Source organism: Melozone crissalis, unplaced genomic scaffold (assembly GCF_028551555.1).
Source record: "Melozone crissalis strain CALT ecotype California unplaced genomic scaffold, PUWL_Pcris_2 ptg000042l_1, whole genome shotgun sequence".
Classification (NCBI taxonomy): Eukaryota; Metazoa; Chordata; class Aves; order Passeriformes; family Passerellidae; genus Melozone; species Melozone crissalis.
This window is the reverse complement of record NW_026535820.1, coordinates 44,167,306-44,185,583: the sequence shown is the minus strand read 5'-3', so window position 1 is coordinate 44,185,583 and position 18,278 is coordinate 44,167,306.

The following is an 18,278-nucleotide window of genomic DNA, read 5'->3' as shown; positions in this document are numbered from 1 at the left end:
GACTGACAGCTAAAGAAGAAATGTAGTGTTTGATTTCTCCCAACATCTGACATTCTGTGCAAATGTCAGCGTGTCTGTTTGAGTTCACTTCAGAATGTACATTCTCTTTCCCCCTTCCCCCACAGAATATGCAGGATGATATTTAAGAAAGCATAGTGCTGATATTAAATGAAATATAGGTGATTGAGAGCAAACAGAATGTCAAGAAAAGGTTATGAGTTAAAATGTTTCTCATTGTAATTCCAAATCTTTTCAGTGAACTCATCCACCATCTAATAAAAGCAGCTTATGGCATAAAACTTGATTTCTGAAAATCTTTTTGCCAGATCTTTCCTGAAAATAATAAAAATATTTATTCTTGGGTTTTTTTAAAATAAATTAATAGTACTTTGTCCTGGATCTTGAACATCAGCATCAGTCAGAGCGATGCGTGTAATCACTCTGCTGAAGCAATGCTTCAGCTTCTGTCACCAGGCTGAAAATCTCTTTTAGAGTCATAGAATATCTTGGATTGGAAGAGACTCATAAGGATTTTTGAATTCAACTTGTGGCCCTGCACAGGTCATCCCCAAGAGTCACACCAAGTCCCTAAGAGCATTGTCGAAATTCTTCTTGAACTCCGTCAGGCTTGGTGCTGTGACCACTTCCCTGGTGAGCCTGTTCTAGTGCCCAACCATCCTCTGGGAGAAGACTGTTTTTTACTAATGCTCATCTTAAATTTGCCATAACACAGCTTCATGCTGCTCCCTTAGGTCATGTCACCACAGAGAAGACATCAGTGCCTGCCCCTCCCTATGCCACCTCAAGAGGAAGTTGTAAATGTAATGATGTCTCCCTTCAGCCTCCTGTTCTCCAGGCTGAACAGACCGTGTGCTCTCAGACACTCCTCATGCTGCTTCCCCTCAAGGTCCTTCATCATCTTTGCTGCCCTCCTTCGGCTGCTCTCTAAGACCTTAATGTAATTTTTATACTGAAGCACCCAAAACTGCCCCAGCACTCGAGGTGAGGCTGCCCCAGCTCAGAGCAGAGCAGGACAATCCCCTCCCTTGCCCAGCTGTGATGCTGTGCCTGATGCACCCCAGGACAGGGTTGGCTCTCCTGGCTGCCAGGGCACTGCTGGCTTATGTTCAACCTGACATTGACCAGGATTGCCCAGGTCCCTCTGTGGTGCTGCTCTCCAGTTTCTTGTTCTGTTGTCCATATATCCAGGGTTGCCCCATTCCAGGCACAGAATCTAGCCCTTTGTTAAACTTCATATGCTTGGTGATTGCATACCTCTCTAATTTATGGAGGTCTTTCTGCAGGGCTTCACTGCCTGCAACGGAGTCAACAGCTCTGCCCAAATTTATATTGTTGGCAAACTTTGCATTGTGACCAATTATTGTGTTTACCTTCAGATGTTTTTCAATGATTCCTAGAATAATCTCCCCCCCAGTCTTACCAGGCACTGAAGTGAGACTGACACAGGCTTGCATTTTCCAGGGTCAGCTTTCTTGCTTCTCTTAAAAACTGGGGCATTTGCTTCCAGTCAACTAGGACCTGTCTGTATTCCTAAGCCCATTGAAAAATCATGTGACAACCTGGAACAATCTTTCCAGAAGTTAAAAAGGCAATATGTAGAATGTAACCATTATTTCTGAAGAGATTGTTTCTCAGATTTTATTTTTCATTTTGTTTGAGTTTTTTTGTTGTTTTTTTTTCTCTTAAGATCAGTTTTTCATAATTTAGCTCCCAGCTCTTGCCATACAATCAACTTCATACCTATGCAAGTATGAGGAAAATGGGGTGATCTTCTGGTGGGAGTGTGGGACAGTGAGGGAACAGGACTACCACTTTACACAGCAGCTGCCTACTAGATTGGTTTAATTGTCCTGTGAGACAACACCTCCATGTAGAGCCTTTCTCCTGACCTTTTTTGATGACAGTAACTTTCAGCATAAATTTCCTTTGATTAATCCACAAATTCTGTTTGTTTTTTTTCTCTCAATGTTTTGCTATTGCTCTACTCATAAGTTGTTAATTTAATGTGGATCAATCACCTGAGTTATCTGGGTTAATACATGAAGACCTTTCCTCAACAGTCAAATGTAAGAATTTACATCTCCTGAAGTTAATCAGAATACTAAGCAGAAGAGTAGCAGCATTTTTTTTTTCATTTTCTTCTCTAGCTAAATTGAGTTTTAAAACTTAAAGATATCCTTGTAGCAGTGGTACTGTATCTTGTCCACCTCACTTTTAGGAATTCAAACTGATGAGGCTAGTATCCTGGCAGAAAAAAACAACCAACACATGAAACTGCAGAGTAATACTGTGGAAAGTTGAGAATTTTAATAAACCATATTTGGAGACTAAAAAGAAACCTATTCCTACTTATTGCCAGAAAAGAATAATAGATTCAAAGATAGCATAGAGAGGGAATGTAATTACCTGATGATCCCACATTGAAGCCTATCATAGAGGGGAAGTTGATGACATGGAAATAACAGGATGTACAGGCTTAGAGATTGTGATGAACTCCTCTGCCGTGTTCATAGACATAAATTGCCATGTTTTATACTGCTGACATTAGAGTGCCTATTATTCTGTTTGCTGCTCTACAAATGGTCCTTTTATAACATATTTGAAAGGGACTGTCCAGGGAAGTGCTTGAGTCACCATCCCTGGGTGTGTAAAAGATGTGTAGATAAATGAAAATCATACTTTAGTGTTATACTTGGCAATATTAGGTTTGTGGTTGGACTTGATGATACTAGAAGTTCCTTCCAACCTAAATAATTCTATGATCTGCGTCAGCTTTGCTGCCTCTGCTCTCAGAGCAGTGAATATCTTCTATATTTGTATAACTTTTGCCATGTGTTAAACTCTAAATTAAAAGGCAAAGATCCTTATACATCTAGGCAGTAATCAGTGTTTAAGGGGTTTAGGTATGGAACTGGATCCTTGGACTTTCACAGAGTCCTATTCCTAAACATGATGATTCTAGGAGCATCATAACAAGAAATACTATAGGTAGTTGTCCAGACCTCCATGTCTGCACAGATTATATATGTGAACACATGCTGGTTTTAGCCAATGCCTCTTGGATAGCCAGCTCAGAAAAAGAACTTTCTAGAACCTCAATAGAGAGACATAAATATATTTTCTTTTCTTTCTAAGATACAAAAAGACTTGCAAAATCTTCACATAAATGCTAGATTTTTGTTTTGTTGAAAAATTTCAGCATTTATTCCTGTTTCCCTATTTTGCCAGATATCTAGTTTACTTCTTGCAAAAAATAATTACACAAGCAAAAATGCTATGTGCTACTCCAAAGAAAATAGAAGCCATAAAAATGGCCCTCAATTATCAGCTTCTAATGAACCACAAATCATAGACTTTGTCTCTTGTTCCTTTTTCTTAAAATAATTTAGATGTGTGTTTGTTTACTTAAATGTTTACTTTAAATTTTCTTTCAATAACCAAGGTAAAGGTAGCAAATCTGTGTTTTCTTTGATCAAATGTTAGACTTAATTGCTTGCTGTGTTGACTGATATGACATTGCAATTTAAAAGGAAAATTAGAAATGTGACTTTGTCTGATGTCTTCTGGGAAATGGTCTGAAACAATAAGCATCATAATTTGTGTCAAATGTTAACAATTTGTTTTTAATAGCAACTTTTGTGAACCCCTGTGATTAAAGTAGGGCTAGATAGAGGCAATGCCGCTAATAGAGACCAGCTGGGCTCTCTATAAATGTGGCTTTCTTGTGGATTGGTTGCAAACTTTGCCCTGTGGCTGGTTCTGCTCCAGTAAATGCAGATACTTCAGTTAGAAATGGAATTTCCATCTTCTCTTTAGATACCAGCTGAAGCCCATATATTCTGATGAGAGAAGGAACTTGTTTTGTTGCTGTATATTGCATAGAACAGTTGGAGTTTTATGCAAAAGATAATGGTAAATTTTCCCAAGGGAAGAGAGGGAAGAAGAGGTATGGGGAAGGAGAGGAAATGCTCCTTTATGGCCGTCTGGCATTGCACGGTTTGCTCAATGATGTAATTATTCCGCCCTGTACTGTTTTCCAATATTGCAGGTGCACGATGGCTCAGAATCCTGGGACAGGCGTGCTGCAATATAACTTCGTGTCCCCAAAGCTTTGTTCAGCACTTGTTGGCTCTCAAACTTTTTATGGCAGCATATGGCTGTCTGATGTTAGCATTTCACTGTGGACAACAAAATGAAGTTCCAACAGTCTATTGCTCCCCTAAGCCCCATGCCAGCTAAGTGGTCGTGAACTTGTCTGGCAGGTGTAGTGCTGCTTCAGAAGAGCTTGACACGAATGTCTGGGAAGTGAACAAGGACCCTCTCCACCTTCCAATCCCTAGGTAAAATTCCAGAGTCTTAGGTTTTGCTCCAACTCTACTTAGGTTCTGATTTTAAAATACTTTTGCTTTTAAATATGTAGACTTTGATCGATTTGTTGTCCCTTCATAATGTCTCCATGGTTTTGGTTTCTATTAGCTCAGTTGATGGAGCTAACAGAGGAATAGGAATAGAGGAATAATTGAGGAATAGGATCAAAAATGAAAATTTTGAAGTTATGGTCCAATACCTTAATAATAACTAGTCCTATTAACTTTTATTTTATTTTTAGCTCTATGTTATTACAAATTTTTGCAGCTTGTGAGAAATGTCAAACCGTCCTTACTTTTTTCTCTTCTGCTTCCTCAATTTCCAATATTTGTAGTGTAAATATTTTGAAAAATTGATAGTGTTTAAAATTGTTGACAGATGCAAGTAGATACCAAATATTTTGAAGGTTTAATAAAATACCGTGCAATCTGCACAGCTAGAGGGGGAAAATATTGCATTGTCTAGGAGCATCATTTTTGAACTTCATCATCTATTCTTGCCAAAAGGAACAGAAATTCAATGGAAGGATGGAGATCTAAGTGGAAATGTTCACGTAGGTTTTGTAAGAATGTATATATTTATGGAAATAGACTGGAACATACACATTTGTTGTCTCATTTGAGCAACTGGTGATTTGGAGGAAGGTTATTACATACAGCCTGGATTAGGAAACTGACCTGAAATTTTCTTTTTTTCAGAGCTACTGTCATACTTTAAAGCCAATAGTGCTATGGTGATGTGTGTTTTGATGGTATTAGAGTCAAGGGTAAATCACAGTTGTATTCACATTGAGTTACAACTTTCAGACATTTCTTTAAAACTATAGAAATTTTAAAATGAGGCTATTAGAAGTATTCTAATGCATGCAAGAGGCAGGGTCAGCATTAGCCACTTAGATGAAATACTTAGAGGACAAGCCCCCTCACTTCTTGCCTGGAATTTTCTTATGACTCAATCCTCCAGCATAATTGACAGAAATTGGGAAGAGTGTTATGTGATATTTTAGTCAGACAAGACTCAAAAGTTTCACCTGTCAGTTAAGTCCAATATTTATTATGCAGTCATCAGGTTTTATATGTTTGCTGAAATAAATTAATTTATTATCTTCTCAAAAGCTATGGACTATTTTTGTGTTGCCTCTACCCCTGCAAGTTTTTTCTGGTACTCGAGTGCTCTGATGGTTAGCAGTATGAAATGTTCTATATTAAATTAATTCTTGGCTGGTTTTGCTTCTTTGTTTGTTGTTTGATAGAGTAGCTTCATTTCTGGATGCATTTAGAGACAATATTTACATCATCTTTGGTAGTGCTTATAAAGCTTACATGGCATTGGGGTTTCTACTGTGGTGCAAATTTAAACCCAGGGGAAAAAAAATAGAGTCTATTCAGACTCTAAAGTTTGAATTAAATCAAATCCTTGATAGTTGGTTTCAGCTGTATAACTCTGAATTAATGAAAATCACTAACTGCCAGATGAATGCTGGGGGAAATCTAAGGCTGCAGTACAATGATGTCAAAATTTTAAAGCATAACAGCCTGAGTAGTGGATACGAAGAGGTCAAAGAGCTGCAAGCAGTATGAGTGAATAGATTATGAGTGGACCACTCTGGACAGTTTATACTGTGTAGGTAATAAAAACACAGTGGAAACGACTGCTTGTGAGGAGCTTCTTAGTTTGGCAGAAACCCTACTCAAGGGACGATATTGCTTCAAGTGGCATAACAAAAGAATCAAAGTAAGTGTTTTGTCATCATCTTGCTATCTTGTGGTATGTATGAGCTTAAGGGAGAGATTTCTACTGTAATAAAAATTATTTGGTTTTATGTTAATTACATGCTAATATTGACTACTAGTAGCGCTGGTCTGAGGAGCAAGTGAGAAACCATAGCTGCTGGTCTGGCTTTCTAGTGTCTTGAAGTGTTGAATAGAAGATTTGAATCAACTGAAGCCTGCAGAGTTGTTTTGTTTCTTGTTTCTCTTAGGTGAACAGTCACTGGAATGACTAGGAAATAGTGTCCTGCCCAATCTACAGCACCTGTTTCTCAGCAGATAGCCTAGGATTTTTTAAGAAAGACCAGAGTGATTGTTATCACTTCTGCCCTCTAGCAAAAGCAGTTTATAAAAGAAAAAATATTTTAAATGGGTAATGTACTATAGTTTTGAGACTATTGTCATAGTCTGTTTAGCTTAAAAGAGAGACAACTGGGAAAATAACAGCACTATGTCACTCTTGACTGTACCTGTCAGGACAGTGAACATCCTTCTTCCTTATCCTTCTGTTCTGACTGCCAGATCTACAGAAAAAAATTTGATGTGCCATCTGGCCTTGAGTTAGCTACAAGTCTGAGCAAGAGGTTTCCAGAGCTTTGTGTCCCCATGTGATGCTTTTACACTCAGGCTCTCCCCACTGGATGTGTCTGAGCAATGCTTCAGCTGTGCCTTTGTCTGGCCTTGGTCCTGCTGCACCCTGGTTTCCTGGCTGGCCTTAGACTTGCCTCATCACCATGGGCTTCTCTGGAGATCACTGGCCTTCATCTGAGCTTCATCATCATCCTCAGGTTGACTCTGCTCAGCTTTTGTGGGTACCATTTTTCTGTGCCTATGCCAGTGAGGCTCCTCTCCTTTTAGGCTTGCTCTCACACTCAGATGCCAGGTCACCTCTCTTTACTTAGCAACCCACTTGTGCTGATACTCCCTTCTGATAGCTGTCAATATACATTTTAGCATAAAGATTCCCAGTTTGTGATCATGTTGGGGCGATTTCCAAAGCAAAGGATTTTTCTTATAGCATAGCTTTTTTCAGTGTTTTACAGTTCCATGACAGAATTTTTATGATATAATAAATCTCTTCCATCCCCTGATATTCAAGGTCAAAGTGTGTGGTGTTTGATCCTCTTCGAGTTTTTGGATCAAGGTGTTTGATGGATACAGCAGTGTCCTTTTTTTCTTAAATGTTCTGAAGAATATTTCTATAGCACTCTAGAATACAAATGTGCTTCCAATTATCCTGATGGACTACAGTGCTCCACGGAATCATTAAGGTAATCATGCATGCTGATGACTGTGCCCTTGAAATGGACATAGCAAAACATGCATCTGATTAGGAATAAATTGGCATAACCTGGAGATAGCCAGCACTCAATTTATACACTGGCCTTTGTGAAATACGTTATATATACATCCATAATTGTAGCTGGACCATAGAGGGTTAAAGGCACCTACAGATTAGCCCATCTTTTCAACACTTTATCCAGCACTATCCTCTCAAAAAAGGCATTGGAAATCCAGATTCAATGCCCCTTTAGTTAATGCTCAGACAAAATTTGGACTCAGTGTTACCTGAAAATGAGTCCTCTGTTTGGGTGCCAATATTGCCTTTGGTGTTGATGGATATTTGTGGGTTCTGGCTTTGTTTAGATGCAAGCTGCCTTGCTGTCTGATGTGTAATGCAGCAAGGTATGATCTGTAACAATAACCTTTTGGAGTGCTGCAGGATTCTCAGGACTGAAATATTGACAGTCACGGGGTATTTTTGTTGAGCTAGGAATGCATTGGGAATGAAAGACATTAAAGTGCTGAAGCAACTTTTCTCATGCTGAGGTTGAAGTAATGCACTGAGTAGCATGAGACCGAAACCAATAGCTGGGAAACTGTAGACAGCAAAGGAGCACACAGTCATTTTGGTTAGTGGGCTCAGCTGAGGATATAGAAGATGGGTAAGGTTATACTACGGGAATAAGAGATTTCTGGGTATGGGATTAGGATCACAGATTTCATGTTTAGTTGCTAAAAGCTCTCCTTTACCTGTTTGCAGATTGGACACAAGATTGGGTTAGTCACATTTCTTATATGAAAGATAGAGTGTTCTGAGTCAGATTATTTCTGATCAGTGAAATTCTACAGCAACAATCTCTACATTAAGTGGTCCAGAGACAGTAAAACACAAGACTGGTTACAGGCCTGCAGAAAGCCTCTGATGGCAGTGATAACAGTACAGCCCTGTAACCCACTGCACTGTTCTGAGCCTGTTTTAATTAAACCTAATTTGTGGCTTTCTGTAGCATTCAACCTTATGACATCTTGATATTCCTACTTCCCTCTGTTTTGGCATGTATACTAGTTACTTGCCCTTGCTTAAGGCAAACCTTATTGCTCTGTATTACCTCCATGTCTTGTTTCACATCCTTGTACAAAACACTGTTCTAGCGCAGAAGATACCTGCAGAAAAGAATGATGTAGCATTGTAAGTCAGTGTGCCATATCAAATCACAGACTTTGAGTTCACAAAGGCCTGGGAAAACTTCATGGCATCTGAAAACAAACCTGGAATGGGTATTTAAAGATAATGTGTCAAACCTGAGATGTCACTAGAGTGAGAGATGTTACCAAAGCCTCCTTAGTGTTGTTAAGCACATTTTTCAGGTGACACTAAGAAGCTTATGGATATGCAGAATACAAGGAATATGTAGATACTTGGAATGTAAGAATATCTGGTTTATGGACATATATGATTAATAGATAGTCAAAATAACAAAAAAAGACCACGAACAGAAGGACTAATAAACCCCACCTAGATACACAGACACAGGAGATAAGGGAGATCAAGGAGCATATCTCAGATGAAGGATTGAAGAAACACAACCAAGGAAGCAACTCAAAGTCTTGTAAATGAATGTTTTGTAAATATGTGAGGGAAGTTTATAGCTGAGATATTTGAGAAGGCTTGTGGGATTATATGAAATTTATAGTGGGAACTTATAGGGGCAATGTTATTCTATGATGTTAGGGGTGGAAACAAAGGCAGGGAAAGGGAGAGATCAAGGTGGGTTGCAGGAGGATCAAGCACGGGAACATGGAAATAAGGAAGACAAAAGTGCACAGTCCCATTTTAACTTGCTTGCTGGTTGCCATGTATGTTAGTCCGAGCTCTGTTCATGATCACTGTAGTTTGTCCTATGTTATTAAACTCTGTTCCTAACTCTCTTCTGTGTGACCTTGCTGTCTGTGTAGTGGTGCCTCTAGCATACCTTGAAGTGGATTAGTTGACAAGGGGGAGAACTCCAGAGCCTTGAAAGACCCAAAGTCAGACCTGATCAGGGACCAGGTCTGTGACCCAATTCAAACGAGGCTGTGGGCTTGGGCTCAGACTCTGACTGCTACCCTTTTTCCAAACTTCCATTTGTCTTCAACACGCCAGAAGCCTCAAAGGGGTGAGAAAACCTCTAAGGCCCAGAAAGCGCCTTAAAATATCTGGATATATGGTCTGAGGCCCAAATGGCTCCAAAGATTCAGGGTGATGGTAACACACAAGGGAGCTATCAAATGCCTTCAAAAGTAAAGAGAACTCACTAATACTGCAGCTGTAACAGGCTGTTACTATATCATTAACAGGTAGCACTTTTCATTTGCACTGGTCATTAGCAGTGGTCTTAAACATTATCTGCCCTCACAAATGAAGGCATAGGAAAAAAAAACCAAACCAAGAAACAAACAAAAAACCCCTCTCCTCCACCCCCAACAATCATCAAGAGAGAACAAATAGATTTTAATTTGTCTATCCAGTCTGTTTGCTTTTTCTTCCTTACTGTAGGCACATTCAAGGAATTCAAAAGTTTTGTAAACTAGTCAAGGCTTCCTGGGGATCAACTAACATTTAATGAGCTCCACAAACTTTTGCAATTATTATTTTCTTTCTAAGGAAAGGTAATTAGTCCATTTTCTTGCACTGTCAGCGATACAAGACAGTGGAGATTCCAGATTTTCTCATATAAACTGTTAAAACATGACTTGTGCCAATAGCTTCTGTCATTTTGTGTTTACTGGTAGATTCTCATGCCATGAACAATCAGCATACTCATGTTAATTACTAACCCTCTTCTCCTGATCTCTCTTATATATTCAAACTTTCTGGATGCAGTTTTTGTTCTGAGAACAATGTGTTTTCTTTCCACTGTTGAAGATGGGGAAGAAAAGCATCTTCTAGATGAATTGGCTAGTGGAAGTAGGGATAAAAAAAAAAATCATTTGAACTATCAAGGACTTCTGTGACTCCTGACCCCTAAGTAAGTAAAGCTTTTTTGGTGCCTTGCTGTGTTGAGAATCAAAGTCCTTTTCCTTTCTGCAAATTGAAGTGCTGTAACTCTCTGTTGCTAAATGATCCATGCCAATTACATTTTGCTCAGTTCAATTGCAGGATACTGTAGCTCATATGGTTTTCAAAATTCAGCTTTTGACTGGGCAAATAAGTCTGACTTACTTGCAGTCAATATTGTCAATAAGTAACAGCTATCAAGTATAGCCTTGCTGTACTTGACAGAGTTTTCTCCATTATTTCCCTTTCATGAAATATTCATGAAAGGAAAATAAAAGTTTGTGGAATAAAACTAATGTTAGATGAAGAAGACATGAATATGTCAACCTTTCCTAAAGGCTGAACAGTGTTGCATTTCCATATGACAATAGTTTTAAAGAGAGGAGGACTGCCCAAGACACATCAGAATTTAGTCTCTCTCAAGAAAGGTACTTGTTCTTCCTGCTATGATATGCATTATACCTGGAGTCAAAAGAGCTGCATGCAGGTTCTTGCAGAATGTGACATTACTGAGGAGATTAGGGACTAGAACAACCTATGTGTAGTTTATAATTGCATTAAAAGTTTGTATAAAACACACATTTTATGTATAAAATCTTAAGTCTTGAGAGGGACTGTAAGCACACAAAATTTCAGATTTGAGAAAAGTTGGAAAATCTGTATTTAACTCCTTGTGGCAATGAAAACCATTGCAGAAAAAGGAGCATGAAGCATCAAAATTTGAGAAATAGGTTACTGTAGGTGAAGAACTGTCTTCACCTGTTTTTGCACTACAGCTCTGTGTATCTGATTGTCAAGATGCTTGAGACCAGTGGCCTACCAGAGTAAAGTATGGACATTTCAAATGGATGTGTCCTGGGAGTGCAGGCAGAACTGTGACCTAGAGTAAGCTCCAGGGTATGTTTCAGAGAAAGTGGGCGGTCTCTAAAGAGTCATGCTACCTTACTTTTTCTCCCTGTTAATCTCGCCTTAGTAACAACTGTTTTAAGGAGCTGTTTGTAAAAACCTGCCTTGTTATGCTCATTTGCAGTCCTGCAAGAAGGAAAAGAATGAAGAACTGAAGCAGTGATTTTCAGAATAAGTGGCATCATTCACAAATCATGGTCGGCCCAGCCTCTTCTCTCCTTGCCACTGTATATTATTTCACAGTAATTTGAGACTATCACGATAACAGCTCAAAGATAGGCAGTCTTCACTAACTTCAAATCTTGTTATTATAATATTACAAGGCATGGACATTACATGGACAATCTTATGAATATATAATCAGTGGATGGTGGGCTTGGGGAGTGAATGAGCAAATCTGTGGGACTTAGTTGCTCTCCTAGGTTAAACAACAACAGAGGGTTAGTTAAAATAAACATATTTCCTTGCTTGCAATGAAATAATTTAGTATTAGTTTCATGAAAGTGTAATTTCATGACAGTCACTGCTTGAATACCATGTGGATCATTTTGAGTCAAGATGATGAGTTTGGATAGATGTGGATAACGAAGTAAATGTTCTCAGAATTCCCTCAGTTCCTGGAATATATTTATGCAAAGTTCTTCACTTATATAAGCCTGGGAAGAGTTGGAAATGTGGTGTAGCTAAGTTTGAGAAGATGACTAGGTATCCAAGACGCATCTAACAGGTAAAGTTTGTCTCCAACGTAAATCGAAAGGCTGGCTACAACATTACCATACTAGAACTTGAGTATAACTATTTCTATTAAAGACTATTTCAAATGAATAATGATGAATAATAGCAGTTCCTGTGTTTTGCAAGAGGCCACTTCATAATTTTTCACTTAATGCAGAGCTTCAAGTGGTGAAAAATGACAGCTGAAAGCAGCAACTACAATTCTTTATGTGTTTGCTTCATTTTGCTTTCAGCTCACATCCTGAAAGAGGGAAAAAATGCAGATTTTTTTCCTCCAAGATTAGATTTCAAGCAGAAAATTCATGACTTGCTAAAAAGGCTTTGGTTAGATCACCATTTCTGCAGATTCATGTCAACATTTGATCTATCAAATTTATTTGCACAAAGGATGATGAAAGTAAACTCTGAACTTGCAAAACCATGTTATTAGGAAGAGATTATATTAATTAGACCATCAGATGTCATGTTTTTCTGCTTCACTTATAACGGATAAATTAGACCAGCTTTGAAGATAATAGAAGTCTTTATAATGTGAAAGAAGACTCTTGCTTTCTTTCTTTGCTAAACTTGAAATGTACATATCATGAAAAGCACAAGGTTTTAGAGAGAGAAAGGACCTTCAGGTTATTCAAAGGGCCATGTGCTGTCCAGAGGAACAGGATTTATTCCTAATTTTTCTGTAGCTAATATTCTTGTTTAGGTCAGATTTATGATATGAGTAAGAGGCAGCTATACTAGCTGAACTGAATGCCTAAAATTGTAATCAAATATACAGTCAGTGAGAATGAGACATACAAAAAACAGAGAAAGAACAAAATATCAAGGCCTAGTTTTTCATCCTGGCAACCACCTAAGGGAGAGAGTTCTGCAAACACTGGCCTAAAATATCCATGCTTTGTTCCCTGTTTTTGAATTGTTTGTGAATTTTGCTTGTCTGTACTTTGGATGCAGAAAATAAAAAATGCCAAAGAATAATTCCTTAACATATGTATGCATTACAAGTATGGTCATAGAAATAAAACCAAATATCCAAACCCCACAAACTCCAAAATAAAGCCACTCTCCATACATTTAATGCAGTATTCAGTATGTATAATGAAAGAAGATAATACTGCAAAAGAGGAGAACACCACCTAATTTTTTTCTCAGTGTCTGGGTTATTCTGAGCAAAAGCAATACATGATAATCTTACTACTGGGTTGCAAGCATTTTTTAAAAGTTCTAATAAAAAGCCATTTAGGTAGGAGGCTTACTTTACCTCTGCAATTATAAATCTCAGGAAAGAGTTTAATATTACTATTCTAAATTTTGAAATCCTAACCCTTGCAAACTTGCTGATTGGTAGCAATCAACTCACGGTTTAAGAGATGTTTAGTCATGAATGTCTTAGGAATGTTCAAGATTATTGACAATAACCTGCAGCTGGTAATAAAGCCTCAATAAGGTTATATACATTTAAGAAGTAGATGCACTTGATTAGATTTCTTCTTCAAAGAGAGCATAAATTTTTGCTGAAACTACAGGCCAAGACTAAGTATGCATAAAAATTTATTAGATCAAGACACCTGAAGCACAGCTATTGCCCTCAGCGTAGCATACATCAGATGAATTAAGTAACACATGCCACATAAACCAAATTGGCCTAAATACCTTTTCAGCCTCTTTCTCCAGCTAGGCCTGGATAGCCTGGGAAAGCAAAGTGTAGGGGGAAGGTGCTGATGCATACTAGAAGGGATAGGACTGGGTTACAGGTATACTTCAAGCAAAAATACATGCTGCACCTTCCAAGAGACAAAGAGATGACCTAATATGCAGTTAGAATAAGTGCTAGCTAAGTCCCACTGCTTCAAGAGCAGGTATTCATGCATACTCTTGTTGGCTGATGTTGATATCTGTCTCTTTTTTCATTCTGCTTATTTTCTGTCCTCTTCTGGTCAGGCTCTGACATTTGTATCAGTTGATGCTCAACATTGTGGTGAAGTGATGAAGAGGAGCTTGGTACTGCTCTTTCAGCAAATGCCCTGACCCTTTTGGAAAAATATTTGTGAAAAAGAAATCTTCGAGTAACAGAGAAAACAGAAAGTCTGAGCTGTTTTTTTCTTATATAATTCATCATTTGCCTCCCACAATTTATGTAAATTTCATAGTTTTTCCCAGTTTGACATGACATAATCCATGGTATACTTTCTGTATTCCTTATTTCAATTAAATTTAATTTTATAAGTGAAGTGTTACCTTTGGCATTAATTCTGTTCATGTTTTTGTCACATATATTAATTCAATTTCCATGTTTTCATTCACAAGCTCTGTTCTATGGAGCAGTTTATAACACGTGCATATTCCTCCATTCAGATATTGCAGAAATATCTGTTCAGTTAGATTTACTTTTTTTCTTCATATATTGAATAGGAATGGATTTCTGAATTCTTTCTTTTCATGCTCACCATTTCAACTTTTGCAGCAGTACATACACTTTTTTTTCTGTTTGTAGCTATTCAAACTTCTGTTTCAGACATAGCTGTTAGCAGTGGGGTAATTTTTGGTATTAAAACACACTATTTCCATTGGAAATTAGGAATGAAAATTTTTGCTCTGCACACATACCTACTTCTAAGTATACAGCCCGTTTCTTCAATTTATTGTTTTCTTTTATTTTAAAACTTGGTCAGTATTTTTCACTAAAAAACCAGATCATAGGACTCAAAGTAAGAAAAAAAGTTGAATGAGATCTCAGCAGGACATCTTTGACAATCCCCTGCTCAAACCAAGGCTAGCTTCACAGTAAGATCAATCATGCAAGGTGTCATCCAGTTGAGCATTGAAAATCCTCCTGGGCAGAGGTTTCAGAGTCTCTCTCAGCAATGTGAAGAATTATATTCTACTGGAATTCTACTGATGTCCTTTTTTTAATTTTTTTTGTTAAAACTAGTTGCTATTCTTATTGGAGATTAGTGAATCACCATTATTTATGATCATTATCTTCAGCACTTCCAGGAACTTCCTTGTGTCTCAGAATCAATAGAGACGTAGGAAGTCTTTTGAGCAAATGCATGGTTCAAGGGCTTGCTAGATCAGTAACTGGAATTCATATTAATTTAATTGAGTTTTTCTTTAGAAAGTCCTTAGCAGTTTTTTGTAAGTGAATTTAACATTTGTTCAATTTCTAATGTGACATACACAAAGCCTGTGCATTTATTAGGTTGGTTTTTTTGAATGTTAATGTGCAGATATTAGTGTCAGTGAGAAGATGAAGATGTGATATGAATGAATGAATTCTGAATGATAGAGGGCTGTCATTTGCACATGAATCAAGACTGATCAAAGAGACTCCAAGTTTTCCCTAGTCTTAAGGGAATCAAAAAGGGAAAAGTGCTGCATATCACCACCCACTCTCATGCTAAACAGTCTCCCAACAGAGTTGTAATAGGAGAAAATATCAGTGTAGAACAGCATAAATGAGTTACTGAGGCAGAGTCCTCACTAGGGAAGGTTTAACAATGCCTTTCCCTTGATATTTTTTATTATTCCTCTTTTTATTTCTTATTACCAGCAAACCGACTATTCAAAGCCAAATTTTGTCAACTTTGCCTTTAAGTTTCTATTGGAAAAGATAGATAATAAATTCAATCGTAGTTATTCATAAGAATAATTTTTGAATGTTTGATACTTGATTTTTTACATGCACATCTATTTTTTATTTGTTTTAAAAATGTAAATAGCTTATTAGATAATCTAATATATCATTTCACAGATAACTCAGATAAACACAATTTACATGAGCTTGTGATTACTGCTGCAGTTGCTGTGACTGCAATTGGTGCAATTTTTACCATCTTAATGATGAACAAATGAGTCTACTCTTTAAGAGGTCATCATTCTTGTTGGAAGGTTATTGCACTTTTTGTTCTTTGCAGAAAATGATTGTGTCTGATCAAATGCCACCTCGGGCTACTTTTCAAAGCCAACACCAATGGGGCTCTGAGTCACAGAATTTTCTTTACTGTTGTTATGAACTCTCTAATGATGATGGCACAACAAGTTTCGAGCTAATGGAGCTTTAATTGCTAGCTCTATTTTGGGCTCATTTCTCCATTTGGAAATAGCTATCTCTGCCCCACTTACTGCTGGATTCTTCTCTGTGAAAATCCACCTCCAGAAATCCACAGTAATTTGGGGATCAGAACTGAGCATTGTGGCTTCAGCACTGAAGCACACTAACTCCAGAAATGAAAATAAATATACCATTTCTTTCAGATATCTGCACTCATGAAAATACTATTCAAGGTGAAATCAGAACATTTAAAGTAATTTTATAGGTAATATATTAGTTCTATTAGTCCATAAGATTTATTTCTTTCTCTTATTTCTTAAAAGTGGAAAAATGAAGTTAATATAAATGCATATATATGTGTGCTTATGAAACATAGTTATCATGGTTAATAGCTTGCTTTTTTAAATTTGTGAAAGAAACAAAGAAAAGCATTTGTATATAAAGTTAAACAGTATGAAGAGTTTTAACTCAAATTATTTGTATACGAATTTAATGTAGATTAGCTAAACAACTAATTCATGGATGGATGCTTTTAAGAAAAATTAAAGAGGTTCAAATTTTGTCCACACTGAGTGATATTGTATGTAAATAAACGAAACATCATTTTAACTCTTAGCGACTGTTCAAAAAGGTTTTAATGCAGTTTAAAGATTCAGTGGTATTTTTTTTTCCATATATCTGAAGTATTTGAGTGTTTGGTTTCCTGCACTTGGCTGAATTTACTGGAGCTATAGGATCAAATCTTTAAAAAGTTATAAAAAATCTAGCCTCAGAATGGAAGAATTTCACATCACAGTTTGCTTGTACTATGAGCACAAACTGTCAGGTACAGTGTAAGGTTTTACAGATGTGTCTGTATGGTGCATCTCGAAGAAAAGGAGTTGAGCTTTTTGATGGGTGATCAGGTATTCCCTGTAAATATGATGATATTTGTGTTAGCCTGAGCCAAGAGTCATAGTTGTTCAACTTGAATTCAGTCATAGAATATTTATGCACATTGCATCTTTCTATGCCCTCAGAAATGGACACCAAAAATTGCTGTGAAAGCACCAGAATGAAACTGAGTTCATTATTTCCTAGCACTGCTGTAAAGAAGGCAGTAAGAGCTCCCTGTGGCATGGACCTGATAGGCCAGTAGAATTTTCTGGAGCTTTATGAATGCCAACTGACTTAATAACTCTACTCTCATCATCAGTTGTCAAAGGGGTGACAGCTCCCAGTAGGCATCTTGGCTGTAATGAGCTCTTGGTTAAAATTTGATTTTTGAATTGGGAGTATAACTGTGCAGCTTGCTGCTCTGTTGCTTGGACACCTTTTCATTTCTCCTCTCATGCATTTTTCCCTCCACAACCATTTGCTCACAAGCCAGCAAAGTCTTCTGTCTGAGTTCTTCTTTTCTCTCTTTTATTTTAGATCCACACCTGTTTCAGCATTTGTGCTGTCAGTCAGAGCAAGTTGTGCTGCTTTTGGTCATTCCTCTGCGGTAACAAGGAGAAGCACAGAGTGATGACATCCGAGTTAGTGCCAAGCAAGGGTCTCTGCCACAGTACCTCATGGACAGGGGTCTACAGGTACTAAATACTAGTAGGTACATCTTCCTGCTGCTGTGACTATTTTGCTTCTGGTTTGAGGCTTCATGATTTGGACTTCACAGTGCAAGAAACCAAAGATTTAAGATCCATCTTATCTGCTGCTAACCTTACCCTGATGTTTTCTAAATAACTATTTTATTAAATAAATGATAATAATTTATTTTGCCAAGGAAAAGAGAGGGATTCTGTAGTATGCTACACTGGCCAAAGTAGAGCTCTGCAGGGACTGTTTGCTCACATCTTGTTATCCACCTATGGTCTGCCTTCAGTGAGGTCAAACATTCTGAGAAGAACCCAAAATGATTATTGCAAAATTATTAGCTTTTCAGTTTTACTCCAAAGCTTTTAAATAATGAATAAATTAGCTTTTTTTTTTTTTTTTTTTTTTTTTTTTTTTACGAATTTAGATTACTGATTTATGAAAGTGACAATAGCTGGAGTTAAGTAATAAAATTCTGTTAAAAATTTCATAATATATGGGAAGGATATTATATACCTTCATGTATATCATCCTT